Source organism: Tenrec ecaudatus, chromosome 4, assembly GCF_050624435.1.
Source record: "Tenrec ecaudatus isolate mTenEca1 chromosome 4, mTenEca1.hap1, whole genome shotgun sequence".
Classification (NCBI taxonomy): domain Eukaryota; kingdom Metazoa; phylum Chordata; class Mammalia; order Afrosoricida; family Tenrecidae; genus Tenrec; species Tenrec ecaudatus.
This window is the reverse complement of record NC_134533.1, coordinates 182,289,422-182,304,998: the sequence shown is the minus strand read 5'-3', so window position 1 is coordinate 182,304,998 and position 15,577 is coordinate 182,289,422. Positions and strand designations below refer to the sequence as shown.

General features: G+C 42.2%; 1 pseudogene; it reads left to right on the top strand.

The window, feature by feature from the left end:
• Positions 1 to 8,803: 8,803 nt before the first annotated feature.
• Positions 8,804 to 8,958, top strand: LOC142447354 (U1 spliceosomal RNA; annotated as a pseudogene).
• The last annotated feature ends 6,619 nt before the right edge of the window (positions 8,959 to 15,577 follow it).

Below are 15,577 nucleotides of genomic sequence, written 5' to 3'. Positions count from 1 at the left end.
TGTTTCATAGGAGGTCAACTGGCCAAGTGTCGAGTTTGATGCAGCATCATCAAGATTACAATGGCCTCTGCTTCACAGTAAGTCTGTTTGAGACTCTTGCCTGTGGCTAGAAGCAGGTCTGCCAGTGGCTCCATCTGATCGGGTACTCTGGAATTGGGGTTTGAGCTCCCACTGTCCCCTATAGTCTTCCACAAATTGGGTGGTCATATTTGGCTCTGATACTTTTCACCATATTTGAATTTTGTAATTGTCACCTTTGGATCACACAAGCTGGTGTTCTTCTTACCTGTGGACTTAGTTGACTCCTTGCTCAGATGGCTGCTTGTTTAAATATAAGCCTTTAAGACCCTAGATACAATTCCTTGTTATAGCCGGGTACCATCTACTTTCTTCACCACACTTTGCTGTAGCACTATTAGCTTTAGTGATCCTTTCATGAGGGTGAGTATTGAGCAGGGCTATGATGTAAGAACTAATTGTTCAAGTAGGAGTTAGGATTTAGTGTAATCCCAAAACCCATTCCTGGATCTATGTTTTTTGGTTTTTTTTGCTGTAACTTGGGAGTGAATACATATGGCTTATCAATCCATCATGTCAAACATAATTGTACAATTGCTTCCATAATCAATCTCCAAGCATATGTTTCCTTCCCGCACTCCTTGACATCAACTCCCTTTTATCCCCCCCTCCCCTTATGTCCCTCTTGTCACTGGTTTTGCTGCAATACTGAACTGAACCTAACAGTTATAATTAGGAATTTGGACATTATTTTAACAAATAGCAGGAGGAGAGTGGAGGCTGTAGCCTGCTATAGCAGTCGAACCCTCTCTAGCATGGGTTTTTAGACTTTGGGATCTTATGAATCAGTGTTTTTATAAGAAAATGGGAGACCAAAGAGATGAACTAACTGATGAGAGAGGGCATTGCATCATAAGTAAAAGGCTGTGGGCATCAAAAAGAATGCATTGATCATAATGTGACTGAGAAAGGCTAGAGCCACAGGGTTCGCCCAGCCTGCGTGCCTGCTCGCGCTGCACTCTTTCCCCGTGGCCTTCTCCTCTCATCACGCTGCCTTTCCGGCCTCGTTCCTCTGTGAGCCTCTCCGTACTGCTTCATGGGGTGGGGTTGAGTTCACTCATATTGTGCTGGGGACTCATGAAGCATTTTGACTAAGATAATTGCCTTTCCTCATGACCTCACACTTTGTTGAATCAATGGTAAGAAGGATCCATGTTCTTAGATAAGGTTTTTGTCTTCACTTGTAAAAAAATAATAGAAATCACTTCTTGAGCTCTTAGTAGTATTTCATTGTATGGAAATAAAAGGGAAGGCACTTATTGTGTTAGGAGGAGTGGTTTCGTAAATATATATGTCCGTTCAACACTGTCAAGTGCACTATGTTGGCTTGTTCAGAAGGCATTAGGTGCAGTCAAGTGCAAGGATATGTGAAGTGTAGGATACATGGAGAGAGTGGTCACAAAGTACCTTTTCTCTTCCCACTGCTACCCCAATAACCAAAGGCATAAATCACATTCTAGTCATAAAAATCAGCTGTTTGGTTCTTTCCCCTTTCCTGTGTCTCTGGCTCCACCACACCTTTGTCAGATTTATATTCTCCCTGTCCCAGGGTGGATCCCCTGTGCTGTAAGAGTTGGAAGTGACTCAATGGGCAACTCACAGCAGCAGCGGTATGCAAGGTACCACCACGGTGTAGTTTTAATTTGCATTTCTCTAATGAGAAGCCCGGGTGGTGAAGTGGGTTACTGGTTGGACTGCTAACTGTCAGGTCAACAGTTCACACCCATCAACTACTCCCTGGGCAAAAGGTGAGGATGTCTGCTTCCATAAAGAGCTTCAACCTTGGAAACCCACAGGGGCAGTTCTACTTTGTCCTGTATGATCACTGCGAGTTGGAAATGACTGGTCAGTGAGTGTTTTTGGTTTGGATTAATTAATGATGAATATCTTTTCTTGTGCCTGTTTGCCACCTGTGTTTCCTTAAATGAAGTATCTCACTAATTCTCAAAATTATGGTAAAATATATGCAACAAAGCCCATGAAAACTGTAACTTGATGACACCATCTTATTTTTCTAGGTCTGGGAAGTGTTTCACCTTTGACATGGTGCAGTCTTACCCTTTCTCTATTCATTTTACTGGGGAATATTTGAGTTTTCCTTTTGTGAAGGATTTCAGTCTTATAAAAACTCCAGCTTTCACAGATTTTATTGTGTAGCAACATATTTGCAATTTTAGCCATTTTTGCAACTATGGCCACTATCCATTTTCATATGATAATTTTTTGTCTCTATACTGTTGCATGTTCCAGCTTTTTCATATAAGGGGGATTGTGTGTATTTGTCCTTTTATGTCCGGCTTACTTTACTCAGCAAAATGTTTTCAAGGGTTGTCCATGCTGTCGCTTGCATTGACATTTTGTTTCTCTTGATATCAGAGTTAATATCCCATTAATAGATCCGTCCCATTTTGTTTTTCCCTTCACTGGGATAGTTTCTTGCTCTGGTTATTGTGAATAGTGGTACAAGGAACATTGGCATGTAAGTTCCTTGCTTCTAGACTTCATGTATGCTTTGGAGTGGAATTGATGGGTCATATGACAGCTCGCTATTGCACCTTTTGAGAGACTTCTAAATGGTTTCCCACAGCAACTGCACAATTCTACATTCTCACCAGCAACATACAAGTGTTTCAGTTTGTCTGCATCTTCACGGACACTTGTGATTTTCCATTTCTATGATGCTAGCCATCCTCGTGACTATGAAAAGGAGTCCTGGTGGAGCTGTCAGGTAAGTACTGGACTGCTGACTGCAAGTTTCATGGTTCAAATCTACCAGCCACTCTTCAGAAGAACGATGAGGCTCTGTGACCCCATAGAGATTGGCAGCCTCAGAAACCTCCTTTCTAGCTAATCTGACCTTCATCAGCACCGTGAGAATGGGTGTGAAGTGGTTGCTCTGATTTGCATGTTCCTAATTTCTAATGAGGCTGAACATCCTGTCATGAGATTAGTATCCATTTATAAATCTTCTTTGGTGACATGTCTTCAACTCTTTCACTTATTTTAAAATTTGATTCTGTTTTTGTTGTTGACATATAGTTCTTAATATAATCTGATATTAAACCCTTGTTTTATATATCAAACCTAAAACCAAACTCACAGTCATTGAGTCCACACTGACGCCTAGGGACCCTCTTGGACCCCTGTGGGGTTTCAAGGCTTTTTACAGGAATGGAAAGCCCTGTGTTTCTTCCATGGAACAGCTGGTGGTTTTGAACTGCTGACTTTGTACGTGGCAGCCCAACCTGTAACCACTACACTACCAGGGATCCCTACCTTATATACAGTTGTCAACTAGTTTCTTCTATTCTGTAGAGCAGTGGTTAGCAGTGGCTTTCAACCTTCCAAAGACCACGACCCTTTCATACAGTTCCTCATGTTGTGGCAACCCCGAACTATAGCATTATTTTTGTTGCTATTTCATAAGTGTAATTTTGCTACTGTTATGAATTGTGATGTAAATATCTGATATGCAGGATGTATTTTCATTGTTACAAATTGAACATCATTAAAGCATAGTGATTAATCACAAAGCAATATGTAATTATATATTGTGAAATATTTATTTCTAATGACAAATAAATGAAATTTTGTCTTGAAGCATGGTGTAGCATGGGTAACAGTCTTCACACTAGGTACTCATATGCAGGCATATCTGTAAGTGGTTGGACCTGCATGGGAACAGAATATAAAAGAGGTGTCTTGGTTCCTGAAACCATTGGAAATATGTGTTTTCCAATGTTTTAAGTGACCCCTGTGAGAGGGTTGTTCAGCCCCTAAAGGGCTTATTCAGTTTCTTGAGCGAGTTCTTTGGTGTACACATTTCTCTCATTTTAATTAAGTCTCATTTACATATTTTGTCTCTTGTTAGCCATGCTTTTGATGCACTTAATCTATTGTCCAAAAAAATAGTTCCCAAAGTGTTACCTCTGTTTTCTTCTCATGGTTTTATTCTATTTTTTAACTATTTTATTGTGAATTGGGTAGAAGTTTGCCCAGCAAATTGCCCATACGCGAGTGCTTTAGAAAATTACTGGAAATATTATATTTTCCTTTAATTCCATGTCTGCATATACTTCCTGAAGCCCCCTTATATTATCTGTGACATTGGTTACATTTTCCACATTATACCAGCATTCTCATTATTTCCATCTGGTTGCTTATTTCTGTTATTTTTGCTTCCCTGTCCTTCCTGCACCTCCTTCTTGTCTTTGCTTAAGAGTAAATGGTGACCCCTTGGTCTCAGATAAATGATTTTTTTCCCTGTAAGGAGCACCGAACTCATGGGTGATACTGTTTTGTGAAAGTTACTTAGTTGAAAGGTGACCTCTGTGAGTAGTTTCAGTTTCAAACTTTAAACATCTCAGAGACATAGTCCTGGGGTTTCCCTAGGTCTCTGTCTACTCAGTAAGTCTGGCTTTCTTAAAATATATTTTTATGGTCCTGGAGGGGCTTGGGGGAGCAGGAGGTGGGGGAAGGGAGCAGTGAGCAAACAGCGCCACAGACAGGGAAACAGGTAGGTAATTAAAATCAACAACAAGGAGGATGTAGAGATCCTGGGGGTGTTGGAGCAATGGCATTCTAGCTGAGAGGAGTGATTGAGAGGCAGAAGTAGGGCAAGCATGACGGTGGGACAAGAGGAAGGTAAACGGAAACGGGAACAATCTAGGAAGCAAAGATATGGATAGAGATATAAGCATAGGTGCGTACAGATGTAAAGACATATTAATAGAGGTGTTGGCCTGGATACATATATTTAGATGACAATGCACTGAGGTAGTGAAAGGACTTCAGGCCTCTGCTCATACTCTTCCCTCAATGCAAGATAATTTGTTCTAATAAACTGGCATTCTGTGATGCTAACCCTCCCGGCAAAATTGCTGAAGACAAATGGGTGCATAGCAAATGTGGTGAAGAAAGTGGACGGTGCCCAGCTATCAAAACATACAGCATCTGGGGTCTTAAAGGCTTGAAGTTAAACAAGTGGCCATGTAGCCTAGAAGCAACAATCCCACATGGAGGAAGCACACTAGCCTGTGAGATCATGAGAGGTGTCTTTGGGACCAGGTAACAGGCATCAGAAGACCCAAAGCAAACAAACAAACAAAACATATTGTTGAGAAAGAGGGGTGTCAGAGCAGAAACCCAAAGCCCATCTGTAGACAATAGGAGATCCCCTCAAAGAGGGATCACAGGGAAGGGATGAGTCAACCAGGGTGCAGTAAAGCACCAAAGAAACACATAGTATTCCTCTGGTTCCATGAGCCTTCCTCACCCCCCCCCCCCACTAGCATGACCCCAGTTATGCCTTTCACTGTGGGCTAGACCAGAGCATATGCACAGGTACAGATCAGAGATAAGAGCTCAGGACACACAGAATCCAGGAACAGGAATGGAAATAGTGATACCAGAAGGGGAGGGGGAAGGTGGGGAGAGAAGGGGAGGAAGGGGGAACTGATCACAATGATTGACACATAATCACACACCCCCACTTTCAGGGGGATGAATGACAGAAACCATGATGGAAGGGAGATAGCAGTTGCTTTAAGATATGAAAATAATAATAATTTATAATTTATCAAGTGGTCACAATGGTTGGGGGGAGAGGGAGGGAAAAGAGAATTACTAATATGAAGGGCTCAATAGAAAATAAATGTCTAGAAAATAATGATGTCAACATATGTACAAATATGCTTGATAAAGTTGGTATATAGATTGTTATAAGAGCTAATAATAACCCCAATAAAATGCTCTTTAAATAAGACTTTTAAAATATTAAAATTATTTTGAATTTTATAATATAATTTTCTCCTGCTCTCTCTAGGATTAGCTAATGTAACCTTGGTCAGATTGGTCCATTCTGATAGCTGGGCTTATTTTGTCTTCAGGATGGGTTAGGCTGCAGCTTGTGTAGGCAATTGGTCATGTAGATTGGTTTATCCTTTAAGCCTTTGATTTCCTTTCTCTTTTGTTCCAGATGACAAGAGACTAATGTTTTAGATGGTTACTCTCAATCTTTTAAGCTCCCAGATACTACTTACCAAAATAGGGTGTACTACTTCTCACATTTGGATCATGATCTGTTTTAAATTAATTATAGTGTATGATGCGAGTTATTGATCCAGCTTCATTCTTTTGGATGTGGAGATTCAGTCATCACAACATCATATACTGAAGAGACCCTGCTTGCCATATTGCATGGACTTTGCACCCACATTGCAAGTCAGGTGGACATTGGCTTCTTTCTGGAATCTCAATTCTGTTTTGTTGGTTTAGCTGTCTGTCTATGTCAGTGGTTCTCAACCTTCCTAATGCTGCGAGCCTTTAATATAGTTCCTCATGTTGTGGTGACCACCAACCATAAAATTATTTTCATTATTACTTACTAACTGTAAATTTGCTACTATTATGAATCGGGTGACCTCTGTGAAAGGGTCGTTTGACTCCCCCAGTTGAGAACCACTGATCTACATTCTAGTGTCAGACTGTTTTGATTACTGTAGCTTTGTATTATATCTTAAAATATATTTCTTTAAAAATAATATGACTTATTGTCTCTGTCAAGATTGCTTTATCTATTAAGGTCCCTTGCAAAAATTTTTTGTTGGTTTTCCATTGCTAATGGGGGGGAAGAAAAGATGATTGGGATCTTGATATGAATTATGTTAAATCTAATAGTTCACTTTGGATGGCATTGACATCTTAACAATATTACTTTAATTTTTGCAAATAACTTGTTCCTTTCAAAGTTTATTTTGCCACCTCTTTTTTAAAACCTGTTGCTGTAAATAATTTTAGCATAGCGTGTTTACAAAAACATGTAGGGGTGTGGGGTAGGGGAGCAATTAGCAAACAAATGTAGAAGGTACGTGTTTTTCTGCATAAGTATAGGTGTGTCTTCTAATAGATGGACACAGGATATTGTTATATTTCAAAAACTCAAACTCACTGACATGGGGTCATTTCCAGTTCGTAGCAACCCTCTAAGTCAGGGTAGATCTGCCTCTGTGAGTTGCTGAGACTCTAATGCTTTCCTAGAGTAGAAAGAATAGAAAGTCTTCAGAGTGGCTGGTGGCTTTGAACGCTCCACTGTGTGGTTAGCAGCCTAATGCTGAACCTCTAGGTCTCATGCAATTTATTTCAGCAATGTTTGATGGTTTTTGATACAAATTTACAATACAAATTCAATACAAAATTTATGGTTCTTCCAATTCAATTCAACCTGTATTTCCAGTACAAATTATTCACCTTACTGGTTGAATCTATCCCTAGATAATTTATCTTTTTTAGATGCTATGGTATATTTTGCTCATTAGGAAAAAGTAGGTTTTTTGTATTCTTAATGATACCTTCTGTTATTTTCACAGAGTGGTTGATTTTAGAAACCGTGGAAATTTAAGGAGAGGACAAAGCATGGAAATTTTTGGGTTTTCTTTCTGGAGAATGTTGGGGAGCTAGTATTTATTGGGCATTTATCATGTGCCAGCCACAGAGATCGGTAGATTCACGTTGGGTGATCTTATTTGATGTTCCACAGTAATCTTGAGAAATAACTCTTATTAACCCCGAGGTCACGCAACTAGTCTATGGTGGGGAAGGATTTAAATTTCAGCCTGCCAGCCTCCTACTTTTCCACTTTATCAGGTCCGACTAGCAGGCCTGTCCTCCGTTTACTGGTTGGCTTCTCAGCCCAAAGTCCTTGCTTGCTTGGGGGGCTTAGAAACAGCCCTCCGGTAAAACAGCATTGCTGGCATTGATGGGAATCAGGACATTGAGCTTCAGGCAAGAGAGTGCTCGAGGTTTTCTTTCCCTCCTGAATAAATTAGAAAAGTGAGCATTCTCCAGAGAAGTGACAGCTTGAGGTGTTCATTTACATACCAGTGCCCAAAGGATGCCCTTGCATCCTGGGTAAGTTGCAACTCCGTGGTTACCCAGGTGGGTGGAGTAGGGTGGAACCCTTGGAAATCTGACCTCAGTTCAAATCCCAGTTTGGGCCCTAAACTGTGAGGGCCTGGGAAAATCATGTGAACTCTGAAAGCAGCGGCTCTCAACCTTCCTATTCCGTGGCCCTTCATACAGTTGACTCCCAACCATCAAATGATTTTTGTTGCTACTTCATAACTGTCATTTTGCGCCTGTTATGAATCAAGCAACCCATGTGAAAGGGTTGTTCAACCCCCAAAGGGTTGAGAACTACTGCCTGAAAGGATGGATATTTTCATCAGTTGAAGGATGGACAGGTCTCCTGGAGGGTAACAACATGTCCCGGTGAAGCATTCAAAGTTGCTATGTCCTGGAAAGTTTGGGCTGAGGGAAATCAGACAGTTCTTCACCCTGGTTACCAGAGCAGGACTCGGGCATGGAAGGGCCCTAATCGTGAATAATCTGTGGCCCCCTTCTCATTTTACTCATACATTCAAATCAGAAGCTATTACATCAATATTTGTGGAAATATCAATGTATCAAAAAGTTTATAGAAAATTTCATTAGCTTTTAATTACACTTTTCCCCACAAATTTTAAAAAGCCCTTTTATGAATGTGTGTGTGTGTTGACTGTCTGATGTAACTTTTTAAATGCCCTATACTATTTGTGATTGAGCATAAAAATGGCCTATGTCTTTTTAGCAGAATAAGATGATCTGGATTAAAAAACAATTAGTGGATGGGGTACTAAGGTTCTATAAAAGGAGTATTCCACAGTTCAGCAAAGAAAGTGAGTCAGTGAGACGTACCTGGCAGGGGAGACGCCATGATCAGGAAGGTGGTTTTCTCAGGGTGAGGCTCACCCATCGCACGGCAGGTGTGCTGACCTCTGTGATTTCCCCAAACATGGGAAACTCGACTGCAGAATTTGTGGTAGTGGGGCACTGTGTTCCCATTACAAACAAACAAACAAACAAAAACCCTATGTTGTTCTACCATAATGACAAATTGACTTTCACCAGTTTCAGTTTTGACACTTGTACGATGACATCAAAGAAAAACGTCATGATGAGAAAAACAAATTTATAAATAAAAACAAATTTATAAATAAAAACCAATTTTTAAGTAAAAACAAATTTATAAATAAAAAATGTTAGTTTTTCAGTATTTTTTGACATTTGCTTATTAGTATTACACTAAATTATTACCCACGTTAATAATATATTAGTTGTATTCCCGATTGCATCCATGCGTATGTCAAGCATATATTAAAGATAAAGCTATAGGCATAATGATTTCTGAAACTTAGGGCATAACTCTACATCCATGCTATTCAGATGAGACGTGCTGTGACTGAATTCATGGCAGGGGTGGACTTCCTCGATTTCACGTTTGCATGGAGCTCCCTTGGGTTGTTGACCAGGACGCATCCATAACAAACAGCATTGCAGGCCTTTATGGTGGGAGTTACGGGATCCGCAGATGTGGCTGCACAAGACATTTTTTTCTCAATCTATGAATATCGTCCATCCTTGCCCAGTTAACCATCCATATTGCATCCAGCTGCATAGTGAGTGAAAGCCACGTCAACCTAAACTTATTGTCATAGAGTGGATTTCAACTCATCATGACCCTGGTGGACAGGGTGGAACTGCCCCTGTGAGTTTCTGAGGCTGTAAAGCTTTGCAGGTGCAGAAACCCCTATCCTTCTCTCCATACTGGGTGTTTGTAGCAAGAAGTAGACTTGAAAGCCCACCTCTTGCTTGTTTGAAAGAGTGTACTCTCAAGGCACCCACCAAGGTAAGCAGTTTCAATCACCCAGGAGTCAGATGCCAAGGAAGGCAGTGAAGAGGTAAGGGCCACCTAGCGCAAATCATCTTGCACATGCACATTTTCACGACACTGTGTAATGTTTCTTTCTGGCCAGCACATTGGCACACATGGGAGCTGGGGTCAATTTCATTTACCCCCTTGCCACTTCCTTCTGCTGTGGTCCTTGCTTTTAGTCCTTGTGCCTGGTCTGCTTGGAATCTATGGGTCTTTGCTTTGGACTACTGATGATATTGTTTTGCTGGTGCCCTAAGCACTTGCTTGCCTTGCTTATTGGGCAATCCATCCCTGTTAATTACAGTATGCATACAAAGCACCTGGAACAGTTAAAGCTTGTCAGGATATGAGAGCTGTCATTGCTAAAAATACTTTGAGGCTTTCAATCCATGAGTATGAAAATGACTCATATTTCAGAACTAATGAGTTCCTATGAATGATTCCCCACACTCCAGCTTCACGTTGTGAAGTTGTTCAAAGCAAGGCTCTGATCTGGAAATGAAGAAACAGCATGCCTTTCTGAGTAAGTGGCCCTAGAACTTTCTGTGCAGCTCCATAAAAAATCCATCATCATGTGGTACCTGGGTTTCAGAAAGCCAGTCAAGGAAGTATCCCTGACTTAAAGGGCCAGGCTAGGTGGGGAAGGATCTTCAATGGCCTGCAAAAATCACTCCAATAAATGTTTAAATGTGCGTGATAGCTAGTGTGTCTTATGAAGTATAAGACTGTGTATATCCCACAAGGCCTCCAATTGGAAAAGAACTACTGATGTAGGCAAGAGGAAGGGACTTGGAAGGTGTGACTTTGAATCCTGTCTCTGGCACTCGCAGTTATGATATCTAGTATAACTCACATTTTCCGTGAGCCTCTGTGCTGTCAGCTGACAAATGGGGATAATGCTGTCTTTCTTTCTTTCTTTTTTTTAAAAATAATTTTATTAGGGGCTCATACAACTCTTATCACAATCCATACATATACATACATCAATCCATACATATACATGTATAAAGCACATCTGTACTTAGTGCTGTTTTTCTAAGAAGAACCAAAGGAACCCTGTTGGCACAGTGGTTGAAGCCCTTGGCTATTGACTGTGAAAGGTGGTCAGTTTGGATCATTATTCACACTGCAGGACCAAGATGTAGCAGGCAGCTCCTGTAAAGACTAACACCTCACAAAGCCTGTGGGGAAGATCCATTCTGCCCTGTAGGGGCATGATGAGTTGGGATCAATGACAATAAGTTAAGATGGGTCAAAACTAGAATCTCAAACTCAAAATTTCTTGGGCAAAGTTATTTTTTATTGTGGAAAGTTTACATAAGTCCGAGTTTGTCTATTCAGGAAGTCTCTCTGGTAGTGACAGATAAGTGAGTCCTCCCATCATACCCCATTTTCCGAATGACCTTCTTTGAGAAATGGATTGGAGGAAAGCAGCTCACCAAATTAAAGGGGCCAACTCCTGGTGGGTGCATAGGAGCATGCAGCCTCTTGAGAGTGATGCGGTCTTAGTGCTCTAGTGCTGCCGTAACAAATATCCCAACTAGGTGGCTTCCACGAGCACATTCTTCTCTCACAGGTTGGGAGGCTAGAAGTCTAGACTGAGAGTACGGATTCTAGGGGAAGGTTTTCTCCCTCTCTCGGTGCTGGAAGGAGCTCCTTTTCAACGTCTGTTCTGCAGTGACTTCCATGTGGCATGGCGTCAGTCCTCCCGGCATCTGTGCTTCCTAGAGTCTGCCTAATTTGCTCTTTTTAGATCTCAAAAGCGACTGGCTTATGCCACATGCTCTACATTGGTATAGCCTCATTAACATCAGAAAGAAAATACCATTCCCAAATGGGACCACATCCACAAGCCTCTGGGTTAGAATTCCTTACATATTTTTGAAGAACACCATTCAGTCCATCACAGATGCCCCGCTATGATTGTGAATGGGTTCAGAGGGCCTGAGAGGAGCAAGAGGCTGGATGGGGACGGCAAAGTTCTTCTAGGACATCGCTGACTGACCCGGAGAGCTGCTCTTGGCTTCTCTGCTTTTCTTGCTCGTGGATGGCAGTATCATTGGCCTCCTGCCTTTGCATTTAGAATTTGCAGCTCACCATATGCGGTACATAAGGAGCCCTGGGGTAGCTGTTAGGTAAGCATTGGAGTGCAAACTGCAAGGTCAGCCATTTAAACCTGCCAGCTGGTACACTGGAGAAAGGGGAATCTCTCTGCTTCTATAAAGATCTGTAGCCTTGGAAACATATAGGCTCTCTCTAGAATGTGAATGGACTTGATGACAGTGGGTTTGGTTTATTTGTCTATATGTGGTGCACTGAATTACTTGATATGCATCTTCTAGCCATAGTCTTCCTCAAACCCAAAACTCATGGCTGTTGAGTCGATTCAGACTCAGGCCTTTTAATTCCCACCACATGACTGAGGGGGACTATACAGATGAGTGTACACAGAATTCCAATGTAGGAGTTGGTTCACTTTGTCTTCCTACTGAGTAACCACCTCAGAAATAAAACCTTTTGAGGATCTCACCACCATCGAGAAATCATTACCAGGAGAACAATGTGTCCTCTGGGCCCTGAGCTCCGTGGGCTTAAGTGTCTTTATCCTGGAGGCAACTGTGACATCAGAGATGCAGCCGAAGAGTGGTAGAGATGTGGCAGCATCAGAACCAAGACTCGGAGCATAAGAGAGTGAGCAGTGGGCTTCCAGGCTGACTAAAGCTAGGCTGGGGGCTCACTTGCAGAGTAGGGTGTTTCCTGGTACTTAATTGGCAAACTGGGTTTACTGACTCACAGTTAGAGCTGAGCGCGGATGGGCTTAGAGTGGAGTGAAGTGCCCTCCAGGTGTTTATTTGCAGTGCCTAAGGAGTTTGGTAACACTTGCCCAAGCAGGGCCGAGGGTGTTGGGATGAATGACCGAGAGTCTGCGATGAGAGAGAGGCATGCCTGTGGTTATTGGATCAGATGAATTGCAGCCTGCTCATTTCAGATCCTCAACTGAAATCTGTTACCTTCCCTAAGAACCCCCACCATTGTGAACATTGTAATTTCTTTGTGGCCATTGAAATGCGTTTTTGATCCAGAGAGAGTTGATGTTGAATTGTGAAAGTATGTCTACCTGTTGCCGGCCTCGTGGCAGGTATGTCTGACTTCTGCTTTGGGCCGATGCTGAGTGGATTCTCCTTCCCTCCTGTGGGAGCCAGAGGAGGTGGGATGCCATTTTCATGCTCTGTTCATAGCATGTTTCTCCGGGATCCTCTGCCATCGCCTGGCCTTTGGGCGGGGTGTTCGTCTTCCCCTCACTTTCACCTTCCTTTCACTCCCTTCATTTGCACTCAGCCTTCAAAATTCAGTTCAATGCCTTACGGACGTTTCCCTGCATTTTAAAGTATTACCACCTAATAAGTCAGGTCCCTGTTGGTAGGGTGTCACATGGTCTTAATTATGTAACTAGCTATTTAATGTCAACCATGAGGATAAGGACTAGGGTTTTATTTTTCACTGCTGTTGCTCTAACCCTAATATTAGGATATTTCACATATATTTTTTGATGAATAAACCTGATGAATAATACCCAATATAACGATCTTTTAAGCAGGACCTATTTTATGACGCAGGATAGTCTTTATTCTCATACAGGGCACATTTCTGCTGGAGGAATGTTTAAAAAGTAACCATGACAAGATAGGGAATAATCTGACACCAGTTACCCCCAGTTGTATGCCTGCGGCCATCAAACAGGGGTCCTCAATCTACAGCCCGCGGGCCATATGTGACCCGCCGAGAATATTTATCCAGGCCGCTGGGTGTTTTTGCCTCATTTTGTTTTTTTACTTCAAAATCAGATATGTGCAGTGTGCATAGGAATTTGTTCATAGTTTTTAAAAAAAACTATAATCTGGCCCTCCAATGAGTCTGAGGGACAGTGAACTGGCCCCCTGTTTAAAAAGTTTGAGGACCCTTGATAGAATTTCTGCCCTATTTAGATGCAAACATTAATTTCAGGTATTAAAATAACTGGTCTGGTTTGTTTTCTAGAGTTGCCATTCATCTGTGGCCTCAAAACTGGACTTTCTTCCTCTGCTTCTCCCTACGTAGAGTTTACGTTCACTTGACTGTATTGGTCTGACAAAGATGCAGCCCATGTGCCAATACTGTCCCTTCCTGTGTTCACATCAGGCATTGCTAGTTAATCTCCGGTCCTTCCTTTTGACCCCAGTCTTAATCTTGGAAGCACGTAGCATTACTAATCCAAGGTGACTTGTGAAAAACCAATGGTGCACTGGGTTAAGTGTGGGGCTTCTAATAGCCAGGCTGGTGGTCCACCAGGTGCTCTGTTGAAGAAAAATGAGGCTGTCTGCTTCTGTAAATATTTACAGTCTGTTGTGGAGCAGTTCTGTTTCATAGAGCCACTATGCACTGCAATTCACCCAACAGCCGTGGGTTTGGTTGATTTATATCCTTGTTTTAGAGCAGTGGGTCTCAACCTTCCTAATGCCGTGACCCTTTCATACAGTTCCTCATGTTGTGGTGACCCCCCCAACTATAAGATTATTTTCCTTGCTACTTCATAACTGTCCTTTTGCTACTGTTATGAATCAGGCGATTCCTGTGAAAGGGTCGTTCAACCCCCAAAGGGGTCACGACCCGTGGGTTGGGAGCCGCTGTTCTACAGTACAGCTTTGCAGTCACTGCCTGTCCTTCAGAGACACACTGGAAACCAGCACACCCCTTGCCCAACTCCTTACCCGCATTGCCCACTGTAGTGCTTTAGATGCCCAACAGACTCCTGCGACTATTTAAAGGTAAGTAGGATTTAAAAAGTTCCTCAGTTGCAATAACAACACATTTAAATGCCAAAGAGTCGTAAGTGACCAGTGGCTACTATCTGGATCAGTGTACATATGAACTATTTCACTGCAGAAAGTTCTGCTGGAAGGAACAGTGCTCCTGGGCTGCTCCAGTCATTGTTCGCTGAGACCCAGCGAGCTGCCCTGAAACATGGCCTTCGACAAGGATGGAGCGTTCACCATTTCCCTGGGTTGGCTTTCGGTTTTTGGTGAATTACTTACAAATTGTTTTTGAACTACCATTATTGTTGTGTATAGAGGCTGCTGTGAGCAAGATCAGATTAAAACAAAACAAAACACTCTGACTTGTGGTCTTGCTATTTTCACTTCGGTTTTCCACCGAATCTTGATGTGTCCTTGGCCATTATCAAAACAGTGGCGGGTAAAGTGGTTTCAAGAGATGGCTTTTCTATTATCGGAGTTCAAAGCCTTTATTAGTGGGTAGTTGAACCGCTGCCTGAAGCACCGCTGATACCTTCTCTTAGCCATTTACTAATGACTGTCTTTACGCTGGGCATTACCGCGATAGGACTCGTTGTCAGAGTACACAGGCAGAGCCGCCGCGCCGAGAGGCCAAATCTAATATGGGCACAGAGCGCCCGACGCTGGCAACAACAATGCAGGGAATCATTTTCAAATTACATAATGGATAGAGTGCTCTATTACGAAGTGACACCTTTAAGGTATATCCGATTCTTCTTATATCTCCACTCTGTAAAAATGCCAAGTGCGCTGTGTTCCCTAGTGGTTTCAGTTATGGATAAGGTTTAAAAAGGGATGCGTTTAAAAAAGAGGCTAGGAGCAGTTCTGAAAATAGAGAGTACCTTCTCAGTCCTCCTTAAGTTTCTCTTTCACCCGTGAGCGGAGGAAGGACTCGGGCGTTAGTCCTAAGTGGTAC